At 42.2% G+C, this 13,737-nt stretch overlaps 1 long non-coding RNA gene across 1 annotated transcript; it reads left to right on the top strand.

Moving 5' to 3' along the window:
- The first annotated feature begins 1,459 nt into the window (after positions 1-1,459).
- On the top strand, positions 1,460-4,930 carry LOC140600682 (uncharacterized). Its single transcript, XR_012003852.1, has 2 exons — positions 1,460-1,620; positions 2,032-4,930. It is a non-coding gene; the product is annotated as an uncharacterized lncRNA (long non-coding RNA).
- The last annotated feature ends 8,807 nt before the right edge of the window (positions 4,931-13,737 follow it).

The following is a 13,737-nucleotide window of genomic DNA, read 5'->3' as shown; positions in this document are numbered from 1 at the left end:
TAGAAGAAATCATAGGGCACTTGTCTTTCTCTGTCCTACTTATTTCACTTAGCAGAATACCCTCTAAGTCCATCCATGTGGTCACAAATGTCAGGATTTCTTATGGCTGAGAAACATTCCATTGTACCTATGTAGCACCTCTTCTTTATCCATTCACTCATTGATGGAAACTTAGGTAGCTTCCATATTTGGCTATCGTAAGCAATGCTACAGTAAACATAGGATTGCATACTATCTTTTCAAATTATTGTTTTCATTTTCTTTGGATAAATACCACAAAGTGGAATTCCTGGATTGTAAGGTATTCCTATTTTTAACGTTTTAAGGAGACTCCATACAGTTTAAACTCTATACTGTTCTCCAATGTAGTTGCACCAATTTACGTTCCCACCACCAGTGCATAGGGATCCTTTTTCTCTTCATCCTCACAAACACTTGTTATTTCTTGTCTTTTTGATGCTAACCATTCTGGCAGGTGTAAGGGGATGTCTCACTGTGGTTTTAATTTGCATTCCCCTGATGATTCGTGATGTTGGTATCTTTTATGTGTCTGTTGGCCATCCCAGATCTTCTTTGGAAAATGTTTATTCAGGTTATCTGTCCACTTTTAATCAGATTATTTGGTTTTTGTTTGTTGAGTTGTAAACGTACTTTATATATTTTGGATATTAACCCCTTATTGGATGTATCATTTACAAATATCTTCTCTCATTTAGTAGATTGACATTTCCTTTTGTTGATGGTATCCTCTGTTGTGCAAAGCTTTCCATTTTGGTATTATCCCAATTGTTTATTTTTGCTTTTGTTTCCCTTGTCTGAGAAGACATAGCTAGAAAAATGTTGCTAAGGATAATTCTGCTAAGAATTTTATGGTTTCTGGTCTCACACTTAGGTCTTTAATCAATTTTGAGTTTATTTTTGCCTGTGGTGTAAGAGATTGGTTCACATTCATTCCTTCAAGTGTTGCTGTCTAGTTATCTTGACACCATTTGTTGAAGAGACATACCTATTGTATACCCTTGCCTCCTTTATCATGGATAAATTGACTATATAAGCATAGGTTTATGTCTGAGCTCTCTATTCTGTTCTATAGATCAGTGTGTCTATTTTGGTACCAGGACCATACTGTTTTGGTTACTATAGCTTTGTAGTATGGTTTGCAATCTAGGATTGTGATACTTCCAGCTTTGTTCTTCTTTCTGAAGATTGCTGTGGCTACTCAGGGTCCATTTTTTAAAATAAAAGTGTAAAATATGCCTGAGAATAAGCTAAAGAGGTAGAAATCTAGCAGAGGAAACAGAAAGAAACATTTAAATATGTCCCTTCTCCCAGTTAGGCAGCGTGGATTGTATCTCTTTTAGTTTTGTTCCAAACATAGAAAATCTTTTATGACACTTTGCTCATATGAGAGGCCGTACCCCTCTCCTGCTGGCTCTTTCCATTTGGCTGCACCCACAGGGGATTTGCATATTGTCCCCTAGGGAGGACCTTCCCGTGCAAGTCTGAGATAAAAGATCAACTCTCAACTTGTCTTGACCTATCAGGACTCATCAGTTTAACATTGTCTCAACATGAGGCTTCTTGCTTAGCTCCTGGGGCTCCTCATGCTATGGTTTCCAGGTAAGGACAGAATGCTCAAAGAGGAAGGAAAATGGGGTTGACAGGATGAACTCTGAGGGCAACACTGTTTCCCAGGAAAATTCTGTTTGCCTGTGAGATGGATATGTGTTGCCCTCTGGGATGTTGAATGGGACCTTTAGATCTGTGAGAAAGGAAGATTCCTGAAGGAAAAGGAACTATGTGTACTCTGGTGAACCATCCTGGCACCGAAGAAGAAGATGGCTTATGTGACCTCTAAAGGCACCTTATGTCTTGCCAATCTCTGTTTCTTTTTTTGAAATTGGAAAGTTAGAGTTTTGAATCAAAATCCCTTAAAAGGTATTTTGGTCTGAAATAAAGAGCAAAAAGGAAATTACGATAATTTTTCACAATGTTTGCATATAACCTTGTGCTTCTCTCTTCTTACTTTAGGATCCAGTGGGGAGGTTGTGATGATACAGACCCCACTGTCCCTGTCTGTCAGCCCTGGAGAGCCGGCCTCCATCTCCTGCAGGGCCAGTCAGAGTCTCCGGCACAGTAATGGAAACACCTATTTGTATTGGTACCTGCAAAAGCCAGGCCAGTCTCCACAGCTTCTGATCGACTTGGTTTCCAACCGTTTCACTGGGGTGTCAGACAGGTTCAGTGGCAGCGGGTCTGGCACAGATTTTACCCTGAGGATCAGCAGGGTGGAGGCTGAGGATGTTGGAGTTTATTACTGCATGCAAAGTACACATGATCCTCCCACAGCGGTTCAGCTCCCAACACAAACCTCTCTGGGTGTCGTGGCCCAGCTGCCCACGTGTTGTTTGTCTGGGGAGCAGGCACAGCAGAGTCTCTCAGTCAGTGTAAGAGGAAGATGCTGGGGAGCTCGAGGGGATGGTTGAGGCTGTGGGTTCTGGAGCATGAGAGCCTCAGCTGCACCCCAGCACCATCTTTCATGGCATGTCAGCTGAAACCACCCGGGCATGACATGCATATCAGGGAGAATGGGTGAGCTCTGAGCCACCAGTCAGGACAGAGGGAAGAGCTGAACGGAAGTTCATCCTGGTCTTCCCTGCCTTGTGTACAGTTGGAAGTTAAAATTCAGTGGGAAAGCCAAACAAGGGGGGGCCAGTCTTAGAAATACAAGTGGAATATGTGCTGGTGTTTGATAGGTTTCATTTTTGGTAACTGAGTCAGTCTCCATTCCAGTGATATGCCTTTGCATTTTTCCTATTTCTCCATTGTTGGTTCTTGTCAGGGTGTATGTTTCTAAGAATTTTTTCATTTCATCTGGACAATTCAATGCAGGGAGATACAACTGTTTGTAGCACTCCCTTACCATCCATTTAATTCTGTAAAATGTACTAATGTCTGCATTTTCAAATCAATTTTAGTAATTTGAGTCTCCTTTTTTTCTTTTCTTTTTTTTAATTTTTATTTATTTATGATAGTCACAGAGAGAGAGAGAGAGAGGTAGAGACATAGGCAGAGGGAGAAGCAGGCTCCATGCACCGGGAGCCCGACGTGGGATTCGATCCCAGATCTCCAGGATCGCGCCCTGAGCCAAAGGCAGGCGCTAAACCGCTGCGCCACCCAGGGATCCCGAGTCTCCTTTTTTTCTTAGGCAAGCTAAACATTTGCCAATGTTACTGACTTTTTAAAGAACCAAACTCTAGTATATTTTATTTTCTCTGTATTTTAAATTTATTTTATTTATTTATTATTTATTTATATCTTTTCCAATATCATTAATTTCCTCCCTTCTGCTAACTTTGGGTTTTAGTTTGTCCTTCTTTTTCTGGTTCCTATAGTATAGAATTAGATTGTTGATTTTACATTATAATGAAATTTCAAAAATCGAATTCATTTTATATTTACCAGCTAATAGTCAAGTGCCTTTAGTGTTTTCATAAGACATTGTCAATTAGAAAATGACTGTCAACCTTCTTCCATACTTGATTTAGAAATCAGTGGTCACTTCTGCTGACCCTATTCCCAGCTTTCATCTTTGCATCTTCAAGAGAAAATATCACCTGACTGTGCAAGGTGAAGGACATCCTTTCACTCTTCAGTGAACACATGGCCACAGGTGCCCTAGCATAAACCAAGGCAATCTCCTCAACTCCTCTTCCATGAAATTTCCACCTTGATCCTTGGGGTCCCAGCCCAACTGAGTGGTTGTGTATTTGGGACAATTCCATTCCTAGTCACTGGAGTGGAGGATAGAAAAACTGTACACATATCTCTGTGAGTAGGACTGCCAGGGCCCCTGCAGTGTAACAGCCCCGAACACAAATCTCCCAAGGAGCCTCAACCTCTCATGGGGGCAGGAACCTTGGTAAACCATATGAAGTCAGGATCAGGTGGAAATGGCTATGGAGCCTTTGGGAAGAGGCTACGGAGGCCTCTGTCATGGCCACTCTGTTATATAAACAGGGGCCAGGACAATGCCAGGACAGCATCCCAGAAACTCTTCCTCTATTCCCATTGAGGACATTCAGGCCCCACGGATTCTCCAAGGAGTGGCCACTATGTCCTTCCTGAGGGATCCACTCAGGATTCCTGCTGATCTCATTGCTGCACAGAAGCCCAGTCATGTCACTGGAAGAAGATCCTAGTGTGTCCTGACATCACCCAAGCCACTTAATCCTTTTGGGTACTGTGATCATCACCTTCACTAATCACCAGAGAATGGAAAGCCATATTAACTGTTTCAATTTTGGCTTTTGAGTAAGTCAGAGTTTACAGGAACCTCACATATGTATAGTGCCATACGAATATTGTCTAATAATCCTATCCTGACTTCCCTTTCACTGAATTGTCTTGGAGCAGTTATACAATATACCCAACAACTAAGACTTCTTCCTTTTGAAGCCACTAATATGTTGTGGGACCCAGGAAATTTAACAAAAATCCCCTACCCCTGGACAAGCAGAGCAGGACTGATTCCATTTTGTGCTACACCGGCCACCTCCTGTATGACCCCCACATGACCTGCTTATTGCTTAAGGCGCTGCCCCACCCTAGTCAAGCCGCTGGGCACACCCTAATCGAAATCGGCTCATAACAAAGTAACCCTGCTTTGTGCCCGCCAAAACTGCGCGCCAATTCTGACCAAAGTAATAGGCCAGCTCAAATGGATACTATAGGGTAAGATGTAATTCAATTGGCCACCTGCGTGTGGACCCACATGGCTGTGCAACTTTCTGTGTATCCCATTGGCCGCTGGCCACCTATAAAGCTGCTACGCCTCTTAGTCTCGGGGTCCAAGTCCCTGCTCCGCAGTGTCGGGTGTACTTGGACCCAACCTCGAGCTTGTAAATAAACCTTCGTGTGTTTGCATCGGTGTTGGCTCCTTGGTGGTTTCTTGGATTCACAATCTTGGGCACAACAATGTGACTTTACTTCCAGACTGATAGGAGTTCAATGCTGCACACCCAGACTTGTACACATCAAATCCCTTCATTTTTATGAAATTTCCTAGAGCAAAGCTATTGGTCTTTTTACTTTCCTTTCTACTTCTTGGAGGAGGGGCAAGATGGCAGAAGAGCAGGGTCCCCAAGTCACCTGTCCCTACCAAATTACCTAGATAACCTTCAAATCATCCTGAAAATCTACGAATTCGGCCTGAGATTTAATGAGAGAACAGCTGGAATGCTACAGTGAGAAGAGTTCACGCTTCTATCAAGATAGGAAGACGGGAAAAAAAGAAATAAAGAAACAAAAGGCATCCAAGGAGGAGGGGCCCCGCGAGGAGCCGGACTAAGGCAGGGCGAGGGCCCCCAGGACAGGAAAGCCCCATCCCGGAGAAGCAGGAGCTTCACCAATCTTCCCGGACAGAAAGGGGCTCACAGGGAGTTAGAGCAGGACCCCAGGAGGGCGGGGATGCCCTCAGGCTCCCTGGGACACTAACAGATACCTGCGCCCCGAGAAGAGTGAGCCAAGCTCCCTAAAGGGCTGCAGCGCGCATGGCTTGACCCGGGAGCAGCTCGGAGGGGGCTGTGTGGCCGGAGCACGAATCCAACAGCGCAGGCCTGGGAGCATAGGGCGCCGTAGACACAGCCCAGGATCCGGCCTCCCCGCGGGACAGGCAGAGGCCAGGTGGGCCCAGGACAGCAAGGATGCTCCTGCCGCAAGCTGAGCAGATCAGCGGCCGTGCCCCTGGAGCATCCAGGCGCCTGCAGGCTGAGAGCTTCATAGTTACTGCGGGAGCTGACACCAGGGCTCCAGAGCTGGCCGCCGCCACTGTGGTTGTTCCTCCTGGGGCCTCATGGGGGAAACAACCCCCACTGAGCCCTGTGCCAGGCAGGGGGCAGAGCAGCTCCCCCAAGTGCTAACACCTGAAAATCAGCATAACAAGCCCCTCCCCCAGAAGACCAGCTAGACGGACAGGGGAAAAACAAATTAGTGACCAAGCAGCACTGGAAAGTTCCAGGGGAAATCAAGGGACTTACAGTATACAGAATCAGAGAATACTCCCCCGTGTTTTTTTTGTTTGTTTTGTTTTGCTTTTAGATTTCTGTTTGCTTCCCCCACCCTTTTTTTCCCCTTTCTTTCTTTTTCTTTCTCTTTTTCTTCTTTTTTCTTTTTTCTTCCTTTTTTCTTATTTCTTTTTCTGTTTTCTTTCCTTCTTTCTCTCCTCTCTTTTTCTCCTTTTCCCAATACAACGTGTTTTTGGCCACTCTGCACTGAGCAAAATGACTAGAAGGAAAACCTCACCTCAAAAGAAAGAATCAGAAACAGTCCTCTCTCCCACAGAGTTACAAAATTTGGATTACAATTCAATGTCAGAAAGCCAATTCAGAAGCACTATTATAAAGCTACTGGTGGCTCTAGAAAAAAGCATAAAGGAATCAAGAGACTTCATGACTGCAGAATTTAGATCTAATCAGGCAGAAATAAAAATCAATTGAATGAGATGCAATCCAAACTAGAAGTCCTAACGACAAGGGATAACGAGGTGGAAGAACAAGTGAGTGATATAGAAGACAAGTTGATGGCAAAGAGAGAAACTGAGGGAAAAAGAGACAAACAATTAAAAGATCATGAGGATAGGTTAAAGGAAATAAATGACAGCCTGAGGAAGAAAAACCTATGTTTAATTGGGGTTCCCGAGGGCGCCGAAAGGGACAGAGGGCCAGAATATGTATTTGAACAAATCATAGCTGAAAACTTTCCTAATCTGGGAAGGGAAACAGGCATTCAGATCCAGGAAATAGAGAGGTCTCCCCCTAAAATCAATAAAAACCATTTAACACCTCGACATTTAATAGTTAAGCTTGCAAATTCCAAAGATAAAGAGAAGATCCTGAAAGCAGCAAGAGACAAGAAATCCCTGACTTTTATGGGGAGGAGTATTAGGGTAACAGCAGACCTCTCCACAGAGATCTGGCAGGCCAGAAAGGGCTGGCAGGATATATTCAGGGTCCTAAATGAGAAGAACCTGCAGCCAAGAATACTTTATCCAGCAAGGCTCTCATTCAGAATAGAAGGAGAGATAAAGAGCTTCCAAGACAGGCAGGAACTGAAAGAATATGTGACCTCCAAACCAGCTCTGCAAGAAATTTTAAGGGGGACTCTCAAAATTCCCCTTTAAGAAGAAGTCCAATGGAACAATCCACAAAAACAGGGATTGAATAGATATCATGATGACACTAAACTCATATCTTTCAATAGTAACTCTGAACGTGAATGGGCTTAATGACCCCATCAAAAGGCGCAGGGTGTCAGACTGGATAAAAAAGCAGGACCCATCTATTTGCTGTCTATAAGAGACTCATTTTGGACAGAAGGACACCTACAGCCTGAAAATAAAAGGTTGGAGAACCATTTACCATTCAAATGGTCCTCAAAAGAAAGCAGGGGTAGCCATCCTTATATCAGATAAACTAAAATTTACCCTGAAGACTGTAGTGAGAGATGAAGAGGGACACTATCTCATACTTAAAGGATCTATCCAACAAGAGGACTTAACAATCCTGAATATATATGCCCCGAATGTGGGAGCTGCCAAATATATCAATCAATTAATAACCAAAATTAAGACATACTCAGATAATAATACACTTATACTTGGTGACTTCAATCTAGCACTTTTTACACTCGATAGGTCTTCTAAGCACAACATCTCCAAAGAAACGAGAGCTTTAAATGATACACTGGACCAGATGGATTTCACAGATATCTACAGAACTTTACATCCAAACTCAACTGAATAGACATTCTTCTCAAGTGCACATGGAACTTTCTCCAGAATAGACCACATACTGGGTCACAAATCGGGTCTGAACCAATACCAAAAGATTGGGATCATCCCCTGCATGTTCTCAGACCATAATGCCTTGAAATTAGAACTAAATCACAACAAGAAGTTTGGAAGGACCTCAAACACGTGGAGATTAAGGACCATCCTGCTAAAAGATGAAAGGGTCAACCAGGAAATTAAGGAAGAATTAAAAAGATTCATGGAAACTAATGAGAATGAAGATACAATCGTTCAGAATCTTTGGGATGCAGCAATAGCAGTCCTGAGGGGGAAATACATCGCAATACAAGCATCCATCCAAAAACTGGAAAGAACTTAAATACAAAAGCTAACCTTACACCTAAAGGAGCTAGAGAAAATACAGCAAATAGATCCGACACCCAGCAGAAGAAGAGAGTTAATAAAGATTCGAGCAGAACTCAACGAAACCGAGACTAGAAGAACTGAGGAACAGATCAACAAAACCAGGTGTTGGTTCTTTGGAAGAATTAAGAAGATAGATAAACCATTAGCCAGCCTTATTAAAAAGAAGAGAGAGAAGACTCAAATTAATAAAATCATGAATGAGAAAGGGGAGATCACTACCAATACCAAGGAAATACAAACGATTTTAAAAACATATTATGAACAGCTATACGCCAATAAATTAGGCAATCTAGAAGAAATGGACGCATTTCTGGAAAGCCACAAACTACCAAAACTGGATCAGGAATAAATAGAAAACCTGAACAGGCCAATAACCAGGGAGGAAATTGAAGCAGTCATCAAAAACCTCCCAAGACACAAAAGTCCAGGGCCAGATGGCTTCCCAGGGGAATTCTATCAAACGATTAAAGAAGAAACCATACCTATTCTACCAAAGCTGTTTGGTAAGATAGAAAGAGATGGAGTACTTCCAAATTCTTTCTATGAGGCCAGCATCACCTTAATTCCAAAACCAGACAAAGACCCCACCAAAAAGGAGCATTACAGACCAATATCCCTGATGAACATTGATGCAAAAATTCTCAACAAGATACTAGCCAATAGGATCCAACAGTACATTAAGAAAATCATTCACCATGACCAAGTAGGATTTATCCCCGGGACACAAGGCTGGTTCAACACTGGTAAAACAATCAATGTGATTCATCATATCAGCAAGAGAAAAAACAAGAACCATATGATCCTCTCAATAGATGCAGAGAAAGCATTTGACAAAATACAGCATCCATTCCTGATCAAAACTCTTCAGGGTGTAGGGATAGAGGGAACATTCCTCAACATCTTAAATGCCGTCTACGAAAAGCCCACAGCAAATATCATTCTCAATGAGGAAGCACTGGGAGCCTTTCCCCTAAGATCAGGAACAAGACAGGGATGTCCACTTTCACCACGGCTATTCAACATAGTACTGGAAGTCCTAGCCTCAGCAATCAGGCAACAAAAAGACATTAAAGGCATTCAAATTGGCAAAGAAGAAGTCAAACTCTCCCTCTTCGCCAATACATGATACTGTACATAGAAAACCCAAAGACTCCACCCCAAGATTGCTAGAACTCATACAGCAATTTGGCAGCGTGGCAGGATACAAAATCAATGCCCAGAAGTCAGTGGCATTTCTATACACTAACAATGAGACTGAAGAAAGAGAAATTAAGGAGTCAATCCCATTTACAATTGCACCCAAAAGCATAAGATACCTAGAAATAAACCTAACCAAAGAGATAAAGGATCTATACCCTAAAAACTATTGAACACTTCTGAAAGAAATTGAGGAAGACACAAAGAGATGGAAAAATATTCCATGCTCATGGATTGGCAGAATTAATATTGTGAAAATGTCAATGTTACCCAGGGCAATGTACACGTTTAATGCAATCTCTGTCAAAATACCATGGACTTTCTTCAGAGAGTTAGAACAAATTATTTTAAGATTTGTGTGGAATCAGAAAAGACCCCGAATAGCCAGGGGAATTTTAAAAAAGAAAACCATATCTGGGGGCATCACAATGCCAGATTTCAGGTGGTACTACAAAGCTGTGGTCATCAAAACAGTGTGGTACTGGCACAAAAACAGACACATAGATCAATGGAACAGAATAGAGAATCCAGAAGTGGACCCTGAACTTTATGGTCAACTAATATTCGACAAAGGAGGAAAGACTGTCCACTGGAAGAAAGACAGTCTCTTCAATAAATAGTGCTGCGAAAATTGGACATCCACATGCAGAAGAATGAAACTAGACCACTCTCTTTCACCATACACAAAGATGAACTCAAAATGGATGAAAGATCTAAATGTGAGACAAGATTCCATCAAAATCCTAGAGGAGAACACAGGCAACACCCTTTTTGAACTCGGCCACAGTAACTTCTTGCAAGATACATCCACGAAGGCAAGAGAAACAAAAGTAAAAATGAACTATTGGGACTTCATCAAGAAAAGGAGCTTTTGCACAGCAAAGGATACAGTCAACAAAACTAAAAGACAACCTACAGAATGGGAGAAGATATTCGCAAATGACATATCAGATAAAGGGCTAGTTTCCAAGATCTATAAAGAACTTATTAAACTCCACACCAAAGAAACAAACAATCCAATCATGAAATGGGCAAAAGACATGAACAGAAATCTCACAGAGGAAGACACAGACATGGCCAACATGCACATGAGAAAATGCTCTGCATCACTTGCCATCAGGGAAATACAAATCAAAATCCCAATGAGATACCACCTTACACCAGTGAGAATGGAGAAAATTAACAAGGCAGGAAGCCACAAATGTTGGAGAGGATGTGGAGAAGGGGAAACCTCTTGTACTGTTGGTGGGAATGTGAACTGGTGCAGCCACTCTGGAAAACTGTGTGGAGGTTCCTCAAAGAGTTAAAAATAGACCTGCCCTATGACCCAGCGATTTACCCCAAAGATTCAGATGCAATGAAATGCTGGGACAGTTGTGCCCCGATGTTTATAGCAGCAATGGCCACAATAGCCAAACTGTGGAAGGAGCCTCGGTGTCCATCGAAAGATGAATGGATAAAGAAGATGTGGTTTATGTATACAATGGAATATTACTCAGCCATTAGAAATGACAAATACCCACCATTTGCTTCAACGTGGATGGAACTGGAAGGTATTATGCTGAGTGAAGTAAGTCAATCGGAGAAGGACAAACATTGTATGTTCTCATTCATTTGGGGAATATAAATAATAATGACAGGGAATAAAAGGGAAGGGAGAAGAGATGAGTGGGAAATATCAGAAAGGGAGACAGAACATAAAGACTCCTAACTCTGGGAAATGAACTAGGGGTGATGGAAGGGGAGGAGGGTGGGGGGTGGGGGTGAATGGGTGACGGGCACTGAGGGGGGCACTTGATGGGATGAGCACTGGGTGCTATTCTGTATGTTGGTAAATTGAACACCAATAAAAATAAATTTATTATTAAAAAAAGAAAGAAAAGTTTATCTAGAACTATTTTTACTTGTTTGTGTTCTTTGGCAACTTTTTGTGTGACTTTGGGTTAAATTACCCATGATTAGAAAAGCCACACACTTGTCTTTAATTTCTCTTGGATTATTTATTTGTTTGTTTGTTTTTGCTCCCTAACAGGACCATTATTATGTTTGTGAAGCAATTTAAAATAAGCTCCATTTGTCAGGAGCTGTTCAGGTCATCAAGACCTACATCTCTGTCAAGGGTGATTATTCAGGTGGACATCTTATTTCAATGACCAGCAATATAATAAAGTGATGCCCCTGAGCAGTGGCTACCTTTGAGGGAAATCTCTGGGAAACATCAGTCTTAGTTAAGAGTTACCCTAAGACACAAACATTATATGGTTTCACTTGTACGGGGAATATAAAAAATAGTAAAAGGGATTAAAGGGGAAAGGAGAGAAAATGAGTAGGAAATATCAGAGAGAGAGACAGAACATGAGAGACTCCTAACTCTGGGAAACGAACAATGGGTTGTGGAAAGGGAGTTTGGTGGGATATGGGGTGACTGGGTGACGGGCACTGAGGGGGGCACTTGACGGGATGAACACTGGGTGTTATACAATATGTTGGCAAATCGAACTCCAATAAAAAATATACAAAAAAAGGTTATCATAAGACATTAAAGCAGTGACTACATTTCTTGTTCTTCTCACATATAAAATCTGTTGAACTCTAGACTCACTGCCATGGCTGGGCCACATCTCTCCATCATCACTGTTTCTATGCTCTCTTACAGTATTAGGGCCAGTGCACTGGGTCCTCACCACAGACCCAGACATCCATGGGTCAGATCTTTCTTCAAACTTCTGCAGGCAGCAAACACCTTATCTTTATTGCTTCTCCTCCAAACCCAGAATCTACTTTAGGGGAATTTGCTCACATGGTAAGACTCTTACCCTTCTGTTGGCTCTTTCCACTCTGCTGCCCCTATAGGAGATTTGCATAGTGTTCCCTAGGGAGGACCTTTGCTTGCATGTCTGAGATAAAAGGTCACCTCTAAACTTGCCTTGACATACCAGGGTTCATCGGTTCAGCTTCTCAAAATGAGGTTTCCTGTTCAGCTCTTGAGGCTCCTCAAATTCTAAGTCCCAGGTAAATACAGATTGGAAATGGAGAGAAGAATGAGGGGAGGAGGATGAGCTAGAGGAACATCACTATTCTCTATGTGTATTCTGACCATGTGTTAAAGTCATATGTTCCTGCTCCAGTGAAGAAAATTTGGTCTTTAGCCTTTGAGAATTAGGAAGCACCTAAAAGGAACCATGACCAGAGCTCTGATGAAGAGTTTGAACCAGAAAGAATCACCGTTATGCCTTCTAAATATTGCTTTTTCAAAAAGTTATGATAAGGATCCGTTGTCTAAGTGATTAACCCGACATAATTAACAAAGAGAAAATCATGAGAATGAGAAGGACACATGCTATAGTGAAGACTGTCCCTTAGGAAGAAGAGACTGGTGCAGGAGATTTCTAGAGACCCTCTTGCGTCTGAAAATTTCTCTAATTTTTTTGACATTGGACATTTTTGGTATGTGAGTAAAATCATAAAAATAGTGATTCAGCCTGAAATAATTACTGAAGTAAAAATTATGAAAATGCTTCATAATATTTGTATGTAATCTTGCATTTCTCTCATAATTTTAGGATCCAGTAAAGATATCATGATGACACAGACCCCACTCTCCCTGCCTGCCACCCCTGGGGAATTGGCTGCCATCTTCTGCAGGGCCAGAGTCTCCTGCACAATAATGGAAACACTTATTTACACTGGTTCCTGCAGACATCAGGCCAGGTTCCAAGGCATCTGAACCATTTGGCTTCCAGCTGTTACTCTGGGGTCTCAGACAGGTTCAGTGGCAACGGGTCAGGGACAGATTTCACACTGAAAATCAGCAGAGTGGAGGCTGAGGATGTTAGTGTTTATTAGTGCCTGCAAGTACACAACCTTCCATCCCCCGTGGCGGTTACACTTTGAACAACAACCTGCCTTTCTAAAGTGATTCAACTGCCCAAAAGTATTACTTGTTTGGGGAACCCACAGCAGATTATCTGAGTCTGTAAAGGGAAGATGTTCAACAATCTGGAGGAATAGGTTGCAGCTGAGGGCTCTAAACCATGAGTGCTCTGGTTCCATCTCAGGCACCACGTGTTAAGGTCCCATCATAAGGTCACATGTTAAGGTGCAACAACTTGGATGCAGAACCATTCTTGTATTGTTTCTGGGGAATTATGCATTCATTTATCTTGGGTATATTATTAGGAATGGAAGTTTTTGTCATAGGATTGGCATATGTTCAGCTTTAGTCAGCACTACCAAAATGGGCTAGAAACTGAACATATTTACAACCCATCAGCTATCTAAAAATTCCAGTTGCTATAAATCCTTTGCAATACTTATTATTGTCA

The sequence above is a fragment of the Canis lupus genome, chromosome 12, assembly GCF_048164855.1.
Source record: "Canis lupus baileyi chromosome 12, mCanLup2.hap1, whole genome shotgun sequence".
Classification (NCBI taxonomy): domain Eukaryota; kingdom Metazoa; phylum Chordata; class Mammalia; order Carnivora; family Canidae; genus Canis; species Canis lupus.
This window is presented reverse-complemented; position numbering and strand designations above follow the sequence as displayed.